This window comes from Salvelinus namaycush, chromosome 13, assembly GCF_016432855.1.
Source record: "Salvelinus namaycush isolate Seneca chromosome 13, SaNama_1.0, whole genome shotgun sequence".
In the NCBI taxonomy this organism is placed as follows: Eukaryota; Metazoa; Chordata; class Actinopteri; order Salmoniformes; family Salmonidae; genus Salvelinus; species Salvelinus namaycush.
This window is the reverse complement of record NC_052319.1, coordinates 15,246,804-15,261,877: the sequence shown is the minus strand read 5'-3', so window position 1 is coordinate 15,261,877 and position 15,074 is coordinate 15,246,804.

Below are 15,074 nucleotides of genomic sequence, written 5' to 3'. Positions count from 1 at the left end.
TTGAGAGACAACAAGTGTTCATTGTGAAACTTTTTTATGTTTTCAATAAACATTGGAGACTAAATATAGTTTACATTTGGTCAACAATCTAAACCAACCCGTTCTGTTTGTTCCATATTTGTGCACACGTGTAACGATTCTCGTTGGTGGAAGGAGAGGAGGACCAAAATGCAGCGTTGTAAGTGTTCGTCATATTTTAATTGAAAAAACTGAACACTACACAAAATAACCACGAAGAGAAAACGAAACAGTTCTGCCAGGTGAACAGACACTAAACAGAAATTAAACACCCACAACCAAAATGGGGAAAACAGGCTACCTATGTATGATTCTCAATCAGAGACAACGAACGACACCTGCCTCTGATTGAGAACCATACTAGGCCAAACACATAGAAATATAACAACATAGAAAAAGGAACATAGACTACCCACCCCAACTCACGCCCTGACCAAACCAAAATAAAGACATAAAAAAGGAACTATGGTCAGAACGTGACAACACGTCTGTTTTGTTGCTAAACAACCAACCTGTCTATGGTGCCATATTGACTAAGGTCCTAAATCAATTTAAATTTAAATTTCCAACCTTTGAGAAACTTGTCTACTTACACAAGATAAACGTGCCGAATATTATGTCAAAAGAAAATGAAGACAGGCACCTTCTCATGTAACACAGACCCAAACATACACACCTGGGGACATTCTATACCTGTGTGTGTGTGTGGTGTGTGGTGTGTGTGTGGGAAATATACATTTTTGGAGTGAATTTAACTCATCTGATGCCCTGAAGATAGTCATTGAATAAACTGGATGGGGAAAAATCCACGACTGTAAATCTGAACAGTCAGCATTACAGAAACCATGTAGGTTAATTATGAAAGTGATAACTGCTACCACAGAAGATCATCAATCAACAGATCCATTTTTGTATTTTTCTGTGATGTTATATCGATTCCCATTGTCATTTCATGTTGTTTTCATGTGTATCTGAGCTATTGCCTTTCAAGCAAGCAGAAATACAGCAGGTATGACGAATTTTGTATTTCTGCCTACTTGAAAAGCAAACAGGTCAGATACACATGAAAACATGAAATGAACACAGGAATCGATGGATCATCGCTCAAAAATGATACAACATTCAAAATGGGTGAATCGTTCCCTTAAGGTCTCAAAATAGAACATATTGTAATGACCCGGCTGGGTCATAAAGGAAAAAGAGGCGGACTCTAGGTATGCAGGTCAGAACACAGGTTTATTCCTAAACTGGGCTATTGTTCAGGCCACAGCCCACGCCGCTAAATGCCGAACGTACACAATTATACCATGTCGAGTTAAGGCACTCTCATAGGAACAGATCAAGGCCCCGAACAGAAGAGAGAGAGATGAGACAGTAATCCCTATTTATGCATTTCCAAACCCCACGGGATTACCCATCATACCCCCCCCAACCTTTCCATCTGTCCTGACATATTTAACCCCTGCTAGTAGCCATGAGAACCATAACACACCCACAAACACAGAACACAATACCGGGTCGTTACAATATCAATGGTAAAAGACTAAGCAGGCAACACAGGATGGTAAAGGAAATATAACAAACATATCATTCACAACAACTGTTGCAAGGACTTGAGAACGACTCATAATGTGAATATTTTGCTAATGTTGTCAACCTCGGGACCACAAACTAATCATAAAACTGGGAGATCTACCAGACAGTTTCTCTAGTTGATTTTTATTCCTTTATTACTACTGATACAGTATGTGATTGAGGTAGAAATGTATAACATTTAACTGCTTCCGGTGCTTCAGTCTTTAATCTTTTAACCAATCTTTGGTTTTGGTAGAAATGCTTATGTTAGCTTTTTTTAATGAATAAAAAACATTATTTTATTCAGCATAGAGTGCGTCTGAAGTTACTCATCCCAATATTACAACAGTTTAACTGTTTTGGAATAAAATGTTCAATATATGTTCTTTAACATCCTCTTGTGATACGCTTTGGGGTTTTGCTAAATTTAGTTTTGGATTTTGTTTTGGATTTCAAGGTTGGTTCTCTTCGGGTGTGGCTTGCCCTGATTGGAATCATCCTCGTTGGTCAGGATGTGTTGCACCATCCTCTTGTCTCACCTGTTTGGTTTGCGCCACGTTTATTTGCACTCTCTTACCTAAGTTGGTGAGGGTTTACTTTTCCTTTAGTTTGTCTGATATCAGGCAAATCTAGTGGGCGTCCATGGTGGGTGTTAAGATCAGGGTTGGAAATAAGTCATTTCAAATAATCTCGTTACTGTAATTGAGTAGCCTTTCCGTGCAGGAAGAACCAGAATTACTTAGAGCTTGACACCATATTTTATGACAAACAGTTTATATATGTCCTTTACCATTATAAACTAAGTTGATTTCTAATTTAAATGAGTTTAAATTAAATATGCAGACAAAATAAATATATTTCTTCTAAAAAGTGGGGTTGGTTTCGCGACAAGGTCGTCATGGCAAAAAAATAAACAAGGGACCGCAGAGTGGGGATAACTTCAGACTTCCTGTCTCCACTATCTTAGACATAAAGGCTGTGAGAACTGGTTAGAACATGTTCTCATTTGTACTCTTTTTCTAAGGAAGTGGAGCCAATTACCTATCTTTTTTTTATGTATATACTCAAGAAAAATAATGCAACAAGTAAAGTGTCGGGCCCATGTTTCATGAGATGAAATAAATGATATAAGAAAATGTCCATACATTCAAAAAGCAAATTTCTCTCAAATTTGCCAAGATAATCCGTCCACAGGTGTGGTATATCAAGAAGCTGATTAAGCAGCATGATCATTACACAGGTGCACCTCATGTTAGGGACAATAAAAGGCCACTTTAAAATGTGCAGTTTTGTCACAACACAATGTCACAGATGTCTCAAGTTTTGAGGGAGCGGGCAATTGGCATGCTGACTGCAGGAATGTCCACCAGAGCTGTTGCCATATAATTTAATGTTAATTTCTCTACCATAAGCTGCCTCCAACGTCGTTTTAGAGAATTTGGCATTATGTCCAACCTGGCCTCACAACCGCGGACCACGTGTAATCATGCCAGCCCAGGACATTCACATCCGGCTTCTTCACCTGTAGTATTGTCTGAGACTAGCTGAAAGCAGCCTTTTTTGGGTGCTCCCCTGCCCAGTCATGAAATCCATAGATTAGGACCTAAAGAATTTATATCAATAGGCAGATATCTTTATATGAACTTTAAATCAGTAAAATCGTTCATTGTTGCATGTTGCGTTTATATTTTTGTTCAGTAGGTTACCTCCCCCTAGAAGGGGGTATAGATCCTTGTGTAGATGAGGTATATAAAGACTGTAATTTGTAAACTAACAAGATCCTCTCTGGTATATCCTGAGAAATCCTTTCCGGTATATCCTGAAATTTACTCTCCAGGTTCATCCTGAGAGAGTGATCTTCCTTGCAATTGCTTGAATAAATATCTTATTACTGATAAATTAGTTCTGATGATTCTTCTAACGAGTTTTCCTCAACAGTATGAGTCATAATACCCCTAAAACCTAGAGGTCAAACATGGAAATGGTTCCAATAATTTCCCCAACATACATTTTTTCATAGGGGATTTTAGAACTTATAAGGTCTATGTTTCATGTAGGTTTTGATAACCACGTAAATCTCTCTCGGATAAGGTAGCTTTTATCAATATATTTACCTGTAATTACCCCCCCAAAATGAAATGCTAATTAGCCGCTAATGTGGCTATCATACAGAACTACACATCCTGTTGCAAGCTTTGACGTCATCACTCAAGACAGTGTTGCAGGGTGGGAAAAACTTCACAATTTCTCCACGCAAACTCTCAGTAACAAGTATCAAGGAACCTAGCAAGTAAAGTCAAAGAGAATAACTAGATATGATAGTTTCTCGTTTAAATAATTGGTATAGTGTATTTCGTGTGTGTATTGTTTAATATCTTTCAAATTACATGCCTAAGCATTTTCAAATTACTCAAGTATTTTTAATTAACCTGGCCTTTGTAGCTAACTAGATAACCTTAGGTCTCACTGTCGATCAGAAGCAAGGATGTTTCTGTGCTATGTACCGGATTGTAACCACTACTCCGATAAGCACACAGGCATTTTATAGTTTTCAAAAAATCTGTGGTTAGTTAGGTGCTAATGAAAATTTGTACCCTAGACTGTCCTTATAACCCGGAAGCTTATATGAAATACCGCTTTGCCCTCCGACGAACAATCAAACAGGCAAAGCATTATAACAGGACTAAGATCGAATCGTACTACACCGGCTCCGACGCTCGTCGGATGTGGCAGGGCTTGCAAACTATTACAGACTACAAAGAGAAGCACAACCGAGAGCTGCCCAGTGACACAAGCCTCCCAGACGAGCTAAAAGCTTCTATGCTCGATTAGAGGCATCAGCTGTTCCGGACGACTGTGTGATCATGCTCTCCGCAGCCGACGTGAGTAAGACCTTTAAACAGGTCAACATTCACAAGGCCGCAGGGCCAGAAGGATTACCAGGACGTGTACTCAGAGCACGCATGGACCAACTGGCAAGTGTCTTCACTGACATTTTCAACCTCTCCCTGTCTGATTCTGTAAAACCAACATGTTTCAAGCAGACCACCATAGACCCTGTGCCCAAGAATACTAAGGTAACCTTCCTAAATGACTACCAACCCGTAGCACTCAGGTCTGTAGCCATGAAATGCTTTGGAAGGCTGGTCATGGCTCACATCAACACCACTATCCCAGAAACCCTAGACCCACTCCAATTTGCATACCGCACCAACAGATCCACAAATGATGCAATCTCTATTGCACTCCACACTGCCCTTTCACACCTGGACAAAAGGAACACCTATGTCAGAATGCAATTCATGGACTACAGCTCAGCATTCAACACCATAGTGCCCTCGAAGCTCCTCACTAAGTTAAGGACCCTGGGACTAAACACCTCTCTCTCTAACTGGATCATGGACTTCCTGACGGGCCGCCCCCAGGTGGTAAGGGTAGGTAACAACACATCCGCCACGCTGATCCTCAACATGGGGGTCCCTCAGGGGTGCGTGCTCAGTCCCCTCCTGTACTCCCTGTTTACTCATAACTGCACGGCCAGGCACGACTCCAACACCATCATTAGGTTTGCTGATGACACAACAGTGGTAGGCCTGATCACCGACAACGATGAGAGCCTATAAGGAGGAGGTCAGAGACCTGAACGTGTGGTGCAAGGACAACAAACTATCCCTTAACGTGATCAAGACAAAGGAGATGATCGTGGACCACAGGAAAAGGAGGACCGAGCATGCCCACATTCTCATCGACGGTGCTGTAGTGGAGCAGGTTGAGAGCTTCAAGTTCCTTGGCATCCACATCACCAACAAACTAAAATGATCCAAGCACACCAAGACAGTCGTGAAGAGGGCACAACAAAACCTATTCCCCCTCAGGAGACTGAAACGATTTGGCATGGGTCCTCAGATCCTCAAAAGGTTCTACAGCTGCACCATTGAGAGCATCCTGACTGGTTGCATCACTGCCTGGTATGGCAACTGCTCGGCATCCGACCGCAAAGCACTACAGAGGGTAGTGCGAACGGCCCAGTACGTCACTGGGGCCAAGCTTCCTGCCATCCAGGACCTCTATACCAGGCGGTTTCAGAGGAAGGCCCTAAAAATGGTCAAAGACTCCAAAGACTCTCTTGCTACCACACGGCAAGTGGTTCCGGGGCGCCAAGTCTAGGTCCAAGAGGCTTCTAAACAGCTTCTACCCCCAAGCCATAAGACTCCTGAACAGCCAATCAAATGGCAACCCGGACTATTTGCATTGCCCCCCCACCCTCTTCTATGATGCTGCTACTCTCTGTTATTATCTATGCATAGTCACTTTAATAACTCTACCTACATGTACATATTACCTCAGTTACCTCGACACCGGTACCCCCGCACATTGACTCTAAACCGGTACCCCCTGTATATAGCCCCACTATTGTTATTTAATTATTTGTTTTTCTTATCTCTTACTTTTTTGGGTATTTTCTTAAAACTGCATTGTTGGTTAAAGGCTTGTAAGTAAGCATTTCACTGTAAGGTCTACGCCGGCGCATGTGACTAATACAATGTGATTTGATCATCTAGTTGAGCATTCCAGATAATTCCTTCATCCCAGCAGTCACATCGACATAGGTGAATTTTAGATGTGCAGATAGACAAGTCCAGTCTATTTTACAGTTGCTATAGTCAAGTATGTGGGTTATGGTATTTTAAATATAAAGTAGAAGTCTGAAGTTTACATACACTTAGGTTGGAGTCATTTAAAACTCGTTTTACAACCACTCCACAAGTTCCTTGTTAACAAACTAGTTTTGGCAAGTCGGTTAGGACATCTACTTTGTGCATGACACAAGTAGTTTTTCCAACAATCGTTTACAGACAGATTATTTCACTTATAACTCACTGTATCACAATTCCAGTGGGTCAGAAGTTTACATACACTAAGTTGACTGTGCCTTTAAACAGCTTGGAAAATTCCAGAAAATTATGTCACGGAATTAGAAGCTTCTGATTGGCTAATTGACATAATTTGAGTCAATTGGAGGTGTACCTGTGGATGTATTTCAAGGCTTACCTTCAAACTCATTGCCTCTTTGCTTGACATCATGGGAAAACCAAAAGAAATCAGCCAAGACCTCAGAATAAAAATTGTAGACCTCCACAAGTCTGGTTCATCCTTGGGAGCAATTTCCAAACTCCTGAAGGTACCACGTTCATCTGTACAAACAATAGTACGCAAGTTTAAACACCATGGGACAACGCAGCCGTCATACCGCTCAGGAAGGAGATGCGTTCTGTCTCCTAGAGATGAACGTACTTTGGTGCGAAAAGTGCAAATCAATCCCAGAACAACAGCAAAGGACCTTGTGAAGATGCTGGAGGAAACGGGTACAAAAGTATCTATATCCACAGTAAAAGGAGTCCTATATCGTCATAACCTGAAGGCCGCTCAGCAAGGAAGAAGCCACTGTTCCAAAACCGCCATAAAACTGCACATGGGGGCAAAGATCGTACTTTTTGGAGAAATGTCCTCTGGTCTGATGAAACAAAAATAGAACTGTTTGACTATAACGACCATCTTTATGTTTGGAGGAAAAAGGGAGTGGCTTGCAAGCCGAAGAACATCCTCCCAACCGTGAAGCACGGGGGTGGCAGCATCATGTTGTGGGGGTGTTTTGCTGCATGAGGGACTGGTGCACTTCACAAAATAGATGGCATCATGAGGGAGGAAAATTATGTGGATGTATTGAAGCAACATCTCATGACATCAGCCAGGAAGTTAAAGCTTGGTCGCGAATGGGTCTTCCAAATGGACAATGACCCCAAGCAAACTTCCAAAGTTGTGGAAAAATGGCTTAAGGACAACAAAGTCAAGGTATCGGAGTGGCCATCTCAAACCCTGACCTCAATCCTAAAGAAAATGTGTGGGCAGAACTGAAAAAGCGTGTGCGAGCAAGGAGGCCTACAAACCTGACTCCGTTACACCAGCTCTGTCTGGAGGAATGGGCCAAAATTCACCCAACTTATTGTGGGAAGCTTGTGGAAGTCTACCCGAAACTTTTGACCCAAGTTAAACAATTTAAAGGCAATGCTACCAAATACTAATTGAGTGTATGTAAACTTCTGACCCACTGGGAATGTGATGAAAGAAAGAAAAGCTGAAATAAATCATTCTCTCTACTATTGTTCTGACACTTCACATTCTTAAAATAAACTGGTGATCCTAACTGACCTAAGACAGGGAATTTTTACTAGGATTAAATGTCAGGAATTGTGAAAAACTGAGTTTAAATGTATTTGGCTAAGGTGTATGTAAACTTCCGATTTCAACTGTAGATGTTCCCATTTTAGTAATCATGCAAGCTAGTAATATTTACTTTTGTCTTTCGTACAGGTGAATTGGAAACCCAGTGTCAACACATGGGTTTGCAGCTGCCATTTTCCGTTGGGAAAGAGAAATGGCCCTGTGTTTACCAGAAAAGGTAGCTCATCCACCATGGCAGAAGAGGAGGATCCAGAAACATCAACTACGGCAGAAAAAGTTCCAGGTTCCTTGGCCGCTGACGGATGTAGGAGGCTGCTGTCTTCACGGTTGCAAAATGTTCTCACTGTGGTGCATCTTGAGGAAATATTTACGCAAGTCAATGTTTAACATGAGAATCAGCTGTATACCCGCAACGGGTATTTAGCATCACAGCTGACTGATGAAGTACTTCCAGACAAAGGCATGTTCAACATCGTTGTTGAATACCTGGAACGTTGCAAGGACTGCGTTGTCTACTTTGCCAAGTAGAGGGTCGAGGTGCAATCATTTGAGGATTAAGTGTTTATGGCGCTTATGAAGTTGCGTCACAGTTACACCAACTTGCACCTGGCTCAACTATTCCATTGTAGTGCCAACACTGTCAGCAATGTTACCATCACTTTCATTCACATGATCCACAAGCTTTTTTCAATAGCATCATGAAGACTGTTCCAAGTCAGAAGAACCTAACGTGCTTGCCTGCGTCTTTTCAGGTTTCCAGCAGAACCTTTAGGATGGTCATTGACTGTACTGACATTGAAGTTGCTACTCCAAGTCAAATGGATCTGCAGAAGCAAATATTCTCTGTGTACCGTTCAATGAACTCCATCAAGCTGCTCCTGGGAGTTGCGCCTAATGCTGTGATAACAGTGATCTGCATGCAGGATCTGTGTCAGACAAAGCCATTGTCCAGAAGTCAGGGTTTGAGAAGATCTTCATGTCTGGAGATATGATTTTAGCAGGCAAAGGCTTCTTGGTCGAGAGCTTGAGGCCTGCAGGAGTCACTGTGAACATTCCTCCATTCCTGAAACACAGAAGGTTCAGAGAGCATGAGATACATCTCACAGAAGACATAGAGAAACAGGATCCATGTTGAGGGCAAATGTTTGACTAAAAATCCTGAGATTCATCCCACCTTATCCACGTTGTTATGGTAATGTGCTGGTGCAGACTTGCTGTGCACGTGTAAGCCTCCAAGACCAACTCATCAGAGAAGTAGCTGATGATTGGGAAACAAGAACAAACTATGATGCATGAGGATTGGGTGAGGGACCAACTGTCACATTGTCCAAGGTGGGTATGTATTAGGATAAACTATGCGTTTTCTGTCCAGATAAATATGGTGATTAGCATTGAATTAGCATTGAAAAAGACCTACCACTGACCAAATGTCTCTTTGTTTTCCAGTCCAACAGGAGTGCATCCCTTAGGCCATCCGATGCATGGACATCCTGTGCCAGTGTGATCCGTGCACTTGTGGAGTGCCAGTTGTCCAGTTGTGGAGACTACAGCACATCGAGCCTGTGGACGGACAGGTTAGTAACTCACCAAATATGATACATTTTTGCGTAAAACATTGAATTTCTATATGCATCAACATGTTGACTTCATGTCACCTTTCCCACATGTTTTAGACATGAGGTGTGACATGCGGAACATCAGGCTCACCCCATAAGAAGCAGTGCATGATCAACGCCACCCTCAGCAAGAAAATCTGCTAGAAGTGATGGTTCTCCCATCGTTAGATTTACTCTCTCTCTAGTTAAACAGTCCAGATTTATGTAGGGTGTCTCCTATCCAACTCTACTTACTACTTACTTGGACTTCAATGGAAACATTAGAGTTCTAGGCAACGTCAATTAAATTTAAATATTGTCAGTTAATCATTCCACTTAAACTGGCTGTCTAGTTAGCAGACAAACTAACATACTGTGCAGAGATTAACTACATGACTTTAGTTGTCTGCTTTGAGCAAAACTTGTATGTAATATAACCTTTTCTGGGAGCTTAGTGTGTGTGTATGCACTAAGCAAGTGTCCCTTCCAGTGATGTGGAGCTACCCTTGGACCTGGTGCCAGTAAGGATGGTCTTCACGGAGACGATAACACCCTCCCTCCTCCTGGATATAGAAATCCTTCGACTTCACTGCCTCTTCAATGGTAAGGTCCCTGGCACCATAGGGACACTTGACCTCCACCACTGCTGTGGTGCCCACCAGACCAACCGGTGAGGACCCCAGACCCTGTGACCCAAAGCCCTGACTCCTGCACATCCGTCCCTGTAGCCATTTTGATGCCCTTTTTATTATCTGTGCCCCACTTTACAGACAACACCCCATCCAACAACTGTGATCTGAGAACCCTTTTTAGCAGCAATGGTGTAATGCGTATGGCCCTAACCACTGCTCCAAAATTACTGGCCGTCAACCTCCTTCTCCTCATGGTGTGCCAGTTTGGGTTGGTGCGCTGTCAAACTGTTGCCTGCCATATAGCCGCTTTCTTCTCTGATGACAGCGCCATGCCAGCCAGGATGCCTGCATGCCCCAGGTGCACTTTTTTTAAACAATGTCCGGTACAGACAGGGATGACAGTGAGGGTAGCGGTTGTTCTGGCTCAGTTTCAAGGAGACATGCCATTCCACTGAATGAAATCAAATCACATGCGCCATATACAACAGGTGTATTCCTTACAGTGAAATGCTTACTTACAAGCCCTTAACAAACAATGTCGTTTTAAGAAAAAAGTGTTACGTAAAAAATAAAAGTAACAAATAATTAAAGAGGAGCAGTAAAATAACAATCGCGAGGCTATGTACAGAGGGTACCGTTACAGAGTCAGTGTGAGGGGGCACCGGTTAGTTGAGGTAATTGAGGTAATATGTAGGTAGAGATAAAGTGACCGAGCAGTTGCCATAACAGGCAGTGATGCAACCAGTCAGGATGCTCTCGATGGTGCAGCTGTATAAGTTTTTGAGGATCTGAGGACCATTGCCAAATCTTTTCAGTCTCCTGAGGGGGAATAGGCTTTGTCATGCCCTCTTCACAACTGTCTCGGTGTGGTTGGACCATGATAGTTTGTTTTGTGGACACTAAGGAACTTGAAGGTCTCAACATGCTCCACTACAGCCCCGTTGATATTGTGATCCGATGCATGGCTAAACTTGTGACCTTCATTTGCATTCCCGCATTTGCATGTGGGAATCCCCTGGTCACCTATAGATACCTGTCAAAAGGAATGATGTTAGTGTATTCGGAAAGTATTCAGACCCCTTGACTTTTTTCACATTTTGTTACGTTACAGCCTTATTCTAAAATGGATAAAATTATAATTTTTTCATCTTCAATCTACACACAATACCCCACAATGACAAAGCAAAAACAGGTTTTTACATATTTTTCCAAATCTATTAAAAATAAAAACAGATACCTTATTTACATAAGTATCCAGACCCTTTGCTATGAGACTCAAAATTGAGCTCAGGTGCATCCTGTTTCCATTGATCATCCTTGAGATGTTTCTACAACTTGATTGGAGACCACCTACGGTAAATTCAATTGATTAGACATGATTTGGAAAGGCACACACCTGTCTATATAAGTTCCCACCGTTGACAGTTCATGTCAGAGCAAAAACCAAGCCATGAAGTTGAAGTAATATTCCGTAGAGCTCCGGGACGGGAAGGGTACCGAAACATTTCTGCAGCATTGAAGGTCCCCAAGAATACAGTGGCCTCCATCGTCCTTAAATGGAAGATGTTTGGAACCAACAAGACTCTTCCTAGAGCTGATCGCCCAGCCAAACTGAGCAATCGGGGGAGAAGGGCCTTGGTCAGGGAGGTGACCAACAACCCAATGGCCACTCTCCAGAGTTCCTCTGTGGAGATGGGAGAACCTTCCAGAAGGATAACCATCTTTGGAGCACTCCACCAATCAGGTGTTTATGGCATTGCCCAGACAGAAACCACTCCTCAGTAAAAGGCACAGGACAGGTTGCTTGGAGTTTGCAAAAAAAGGCACCTAAAGGAAACCAAGATTGAACTCTTTGGCCTTAAGCCAAGCGTCACATCTGTAGGAAACCTGGCACCATCCCGATGGTGAAGCATGGTGGTGGCAGCATCATGCTGTGAGGATGTTTTTTAGCGGCAGGGACTGTGAGACTAGTCGGGAATGAGGGAAAGATGAATGGAACCAAGTACAGAGTTCCTTGATGAAAACCTGCTCCAGAGCGCTCAGGACCTCAGATCGGAACGAAAGTTCACCTTCCAACAGGACAACGACCCTACGCACACTGCCAAGTCAACGCAGGTGTGGCTTCGGGACAAGTCTCTGAATGTCTTTTAGTGGCCCAGCCAGAGCCCGGACTTGAACCCGATCGAACATCTCTGGAGAGACCTGAAAATAGCTGTGCAGCAACGTTCCCCATCCAACCTGACAGAGCTTGAGAAGAAGAATGAGGGAAACTCCCCAAATACAGGTGTGCCAAGCTTGTAGCGTCATAACTAAGACGACCTGAGTCTGTAATCGCTGCCAAAGGTGCTTTAACAAAGAACTGAGTAAAGGGTCTGAATACTTATGTAAATGCCCTATTTTAGTTTTTATTTAATTAATTTTTGCAAAAAAATCTAAACACCAGTTTTTTGCTTTGTCATTATGGAGTATTGTATGTAGATTGATGAGGGCAAAACAGAATGCAATCCATTTTAGAATATGGCTGTAATGTATCAAAATGTGGAAAAAGTCAAGGGGTCTGAATATTTTTTGAATGCACAGTATATAGTCAGAACTAGTGGGTCTAATGACTTGTCACGTCATTGAATACCACATCTCAGAAATGTATCCATACAAAAATCCTAGTCTAACGTCAAGTAATTATTAGGATGGTGTTCCATCATTTTAAATGGACTGCAAGAAGAAGAAAATATTCTGCTTCCTCAACAAGCTTTTATTTTTCAGATTCAAATTCCGAGTGAATGTAACAGCTGTTCCACTGCCAGGCTGTAAAATAATCCCTGAGTGAGAATTAACTGACTGCAAGCCATGCAAAAAGTAATAGGGCCTTGGCTACAGTTAAGAAATCCTGATTAATTACGGTAATTCTCGAAAAATACTTAACAAGCTCTCTCCTCTCGCAAGAGTTATTGCAATACTTTCTTGAGATACAGTTGAAGATTGTACCAAAGCAGCATACCACCCTACATTCCCACTGCTGGCTTGCTTCTGAAGCTAAGCAGGGTTGGTCCCTGGATGGGAGACCAGATGCTGCTGGAAGTGGTGTTGGAGGGCCAGTAGGAGGCACACTTTCCTTTGGTCTAAAAATACATATCCCAATGCCCTAGGGCAGTGATTGGGGACATTGCCCTGTGTAGGGTGCCGTCTTTCGGATGGGACGTTAACCCTGGTGTCCTGGCTAAATTCCCATTCTGGCCCTCATACCATCACAGCATTCTGGCCTCCTTATCATCCCCAGCTTACAATTGTCTCATTCATCCCCCCTCCTCTCCCCTGTAACTATTCCCCAGGTTGTTGCTGTAAATGAGAATGGCTTCTCAGTCAACTTACCTGGTTAAATAAAAATAAAAACAGAGGCCCGCTCTTTTCAACCTGCTTGTGCAAGAGATCTGTTGTTTCCCCCCCTCCTTAGTGAAAAACGCCATTCAGAGCAGCAGTAAAATAACAGTATGAGATTTGATAGTTGATTCTCTGCTTGTCATTCAAAAGGTTTATTATTGCCAAAATATGGAAGCAAAGGTTCTGCTAAATACAATCATAATTTAAGTCAATACAACATATTCAAAATGTATTATGTATATTATGTACATTTCATATTTATATTATATACAGCTCCTCAGAGTTTGGGACACGTGTAAGTAGTCCAAGTCTATGGTAGGACTTGAAAATAAACCATGGGTATTTTTAACACATGGGTGTTGCAGTGTGATATTGCTGTATGAAGGGGGTGACTGATATGTACCTGGTTATTATATGGTCCTGAGGATGGAAGGATGCTGTTGGTGATTCAAAGAGCCTCCTCTGTGCACTGCAAAACGTGAAATCTAAACAAGTCTACAGTAAATATCTTATATTTAAGCTATAGGGCTCCTCAGGGGTTTGTATAATATATGGCCAATATACAACGGCTAAGGGCTGTTCTTATAAACGACGCAACGCGAAGTGTCCGGATACAGCCCTTAGCCGTGGTATACTAGCCATATACCCCAAACCCCAGAGGTGTCTTAGTGCTATTATAGACTGTTTACCAACGTATTTAGAGCAGTAAAAATGAATGATTTGTCATACCCGTGATATGTGGTCTGATATACCACAGCTGTCAGCCAATCAATATTCAGGGCTCGAATCACCAAGCTGATAATGAGTGATAATTCACTTAAAATGTGTTTTTTTCTAGTTTTTCTTTCCAAGCTAAATTATTCAATGTTGTTGGCTTACCTTTTTTAGTTTTTTTTCTGCTTAGAAAATTATTGGTCGGCCCAAACACCAGTCTCAACGTCAACAGTGATGTTGTTCTTCAAGGTAGAGTTGCAAAGAAAAAGCCAGATCTCAGACTGGCCAATAAAAAGAAAAGATTAAGATGGGCAAAAGAACAGACACTGGACAGAAGAACTCTGTCTAGAAGGCCAGCATCCCGGAGTCGCCTCTTCACTGATGACGTTGAGACCAGTGTTTTGCGGGTACTATTTAATGAAGCTGCCAGTTGAGGACTTGTGAGGCGTCTGTTTCTCAAACTAGACACTCTAATGTAATTGTCATCTTGCTCAGTTGTGCACCGGGGCCTCGCACTCTTTCTATTCTGGTTAGCGCTGTTCTGTGAAGAGAGTAGTACACAGCGTTGTACGAGATCTTCAGTTTCTTGGCAATTTCTCGCATGGAATAGCCTTAATTTCTCAGAAAAAGAATAGACTTACGAGTTTCAGAAGAAAGGACTTTGTTTCTGGCCATTTTTTAGCCTGTAATCGAACCCACAAATGCTGATGCTCCAGATACTCAACTAGTCTAAAGATGGCCAGTTGTATTGCTTCTTTAGTTAGCACAACAGTTTTCAGCTGTACTAATGTTATTGCAAAAGGGTTTTCTAATGATCAGTTAGCCTTTTAAAATGATAAACTTGGATTAGTTAACGTGCCATTGGAACACAGGAGTGATGGTTGCTGATAATGGGCCTCTGTACGCCTATGTAGATATT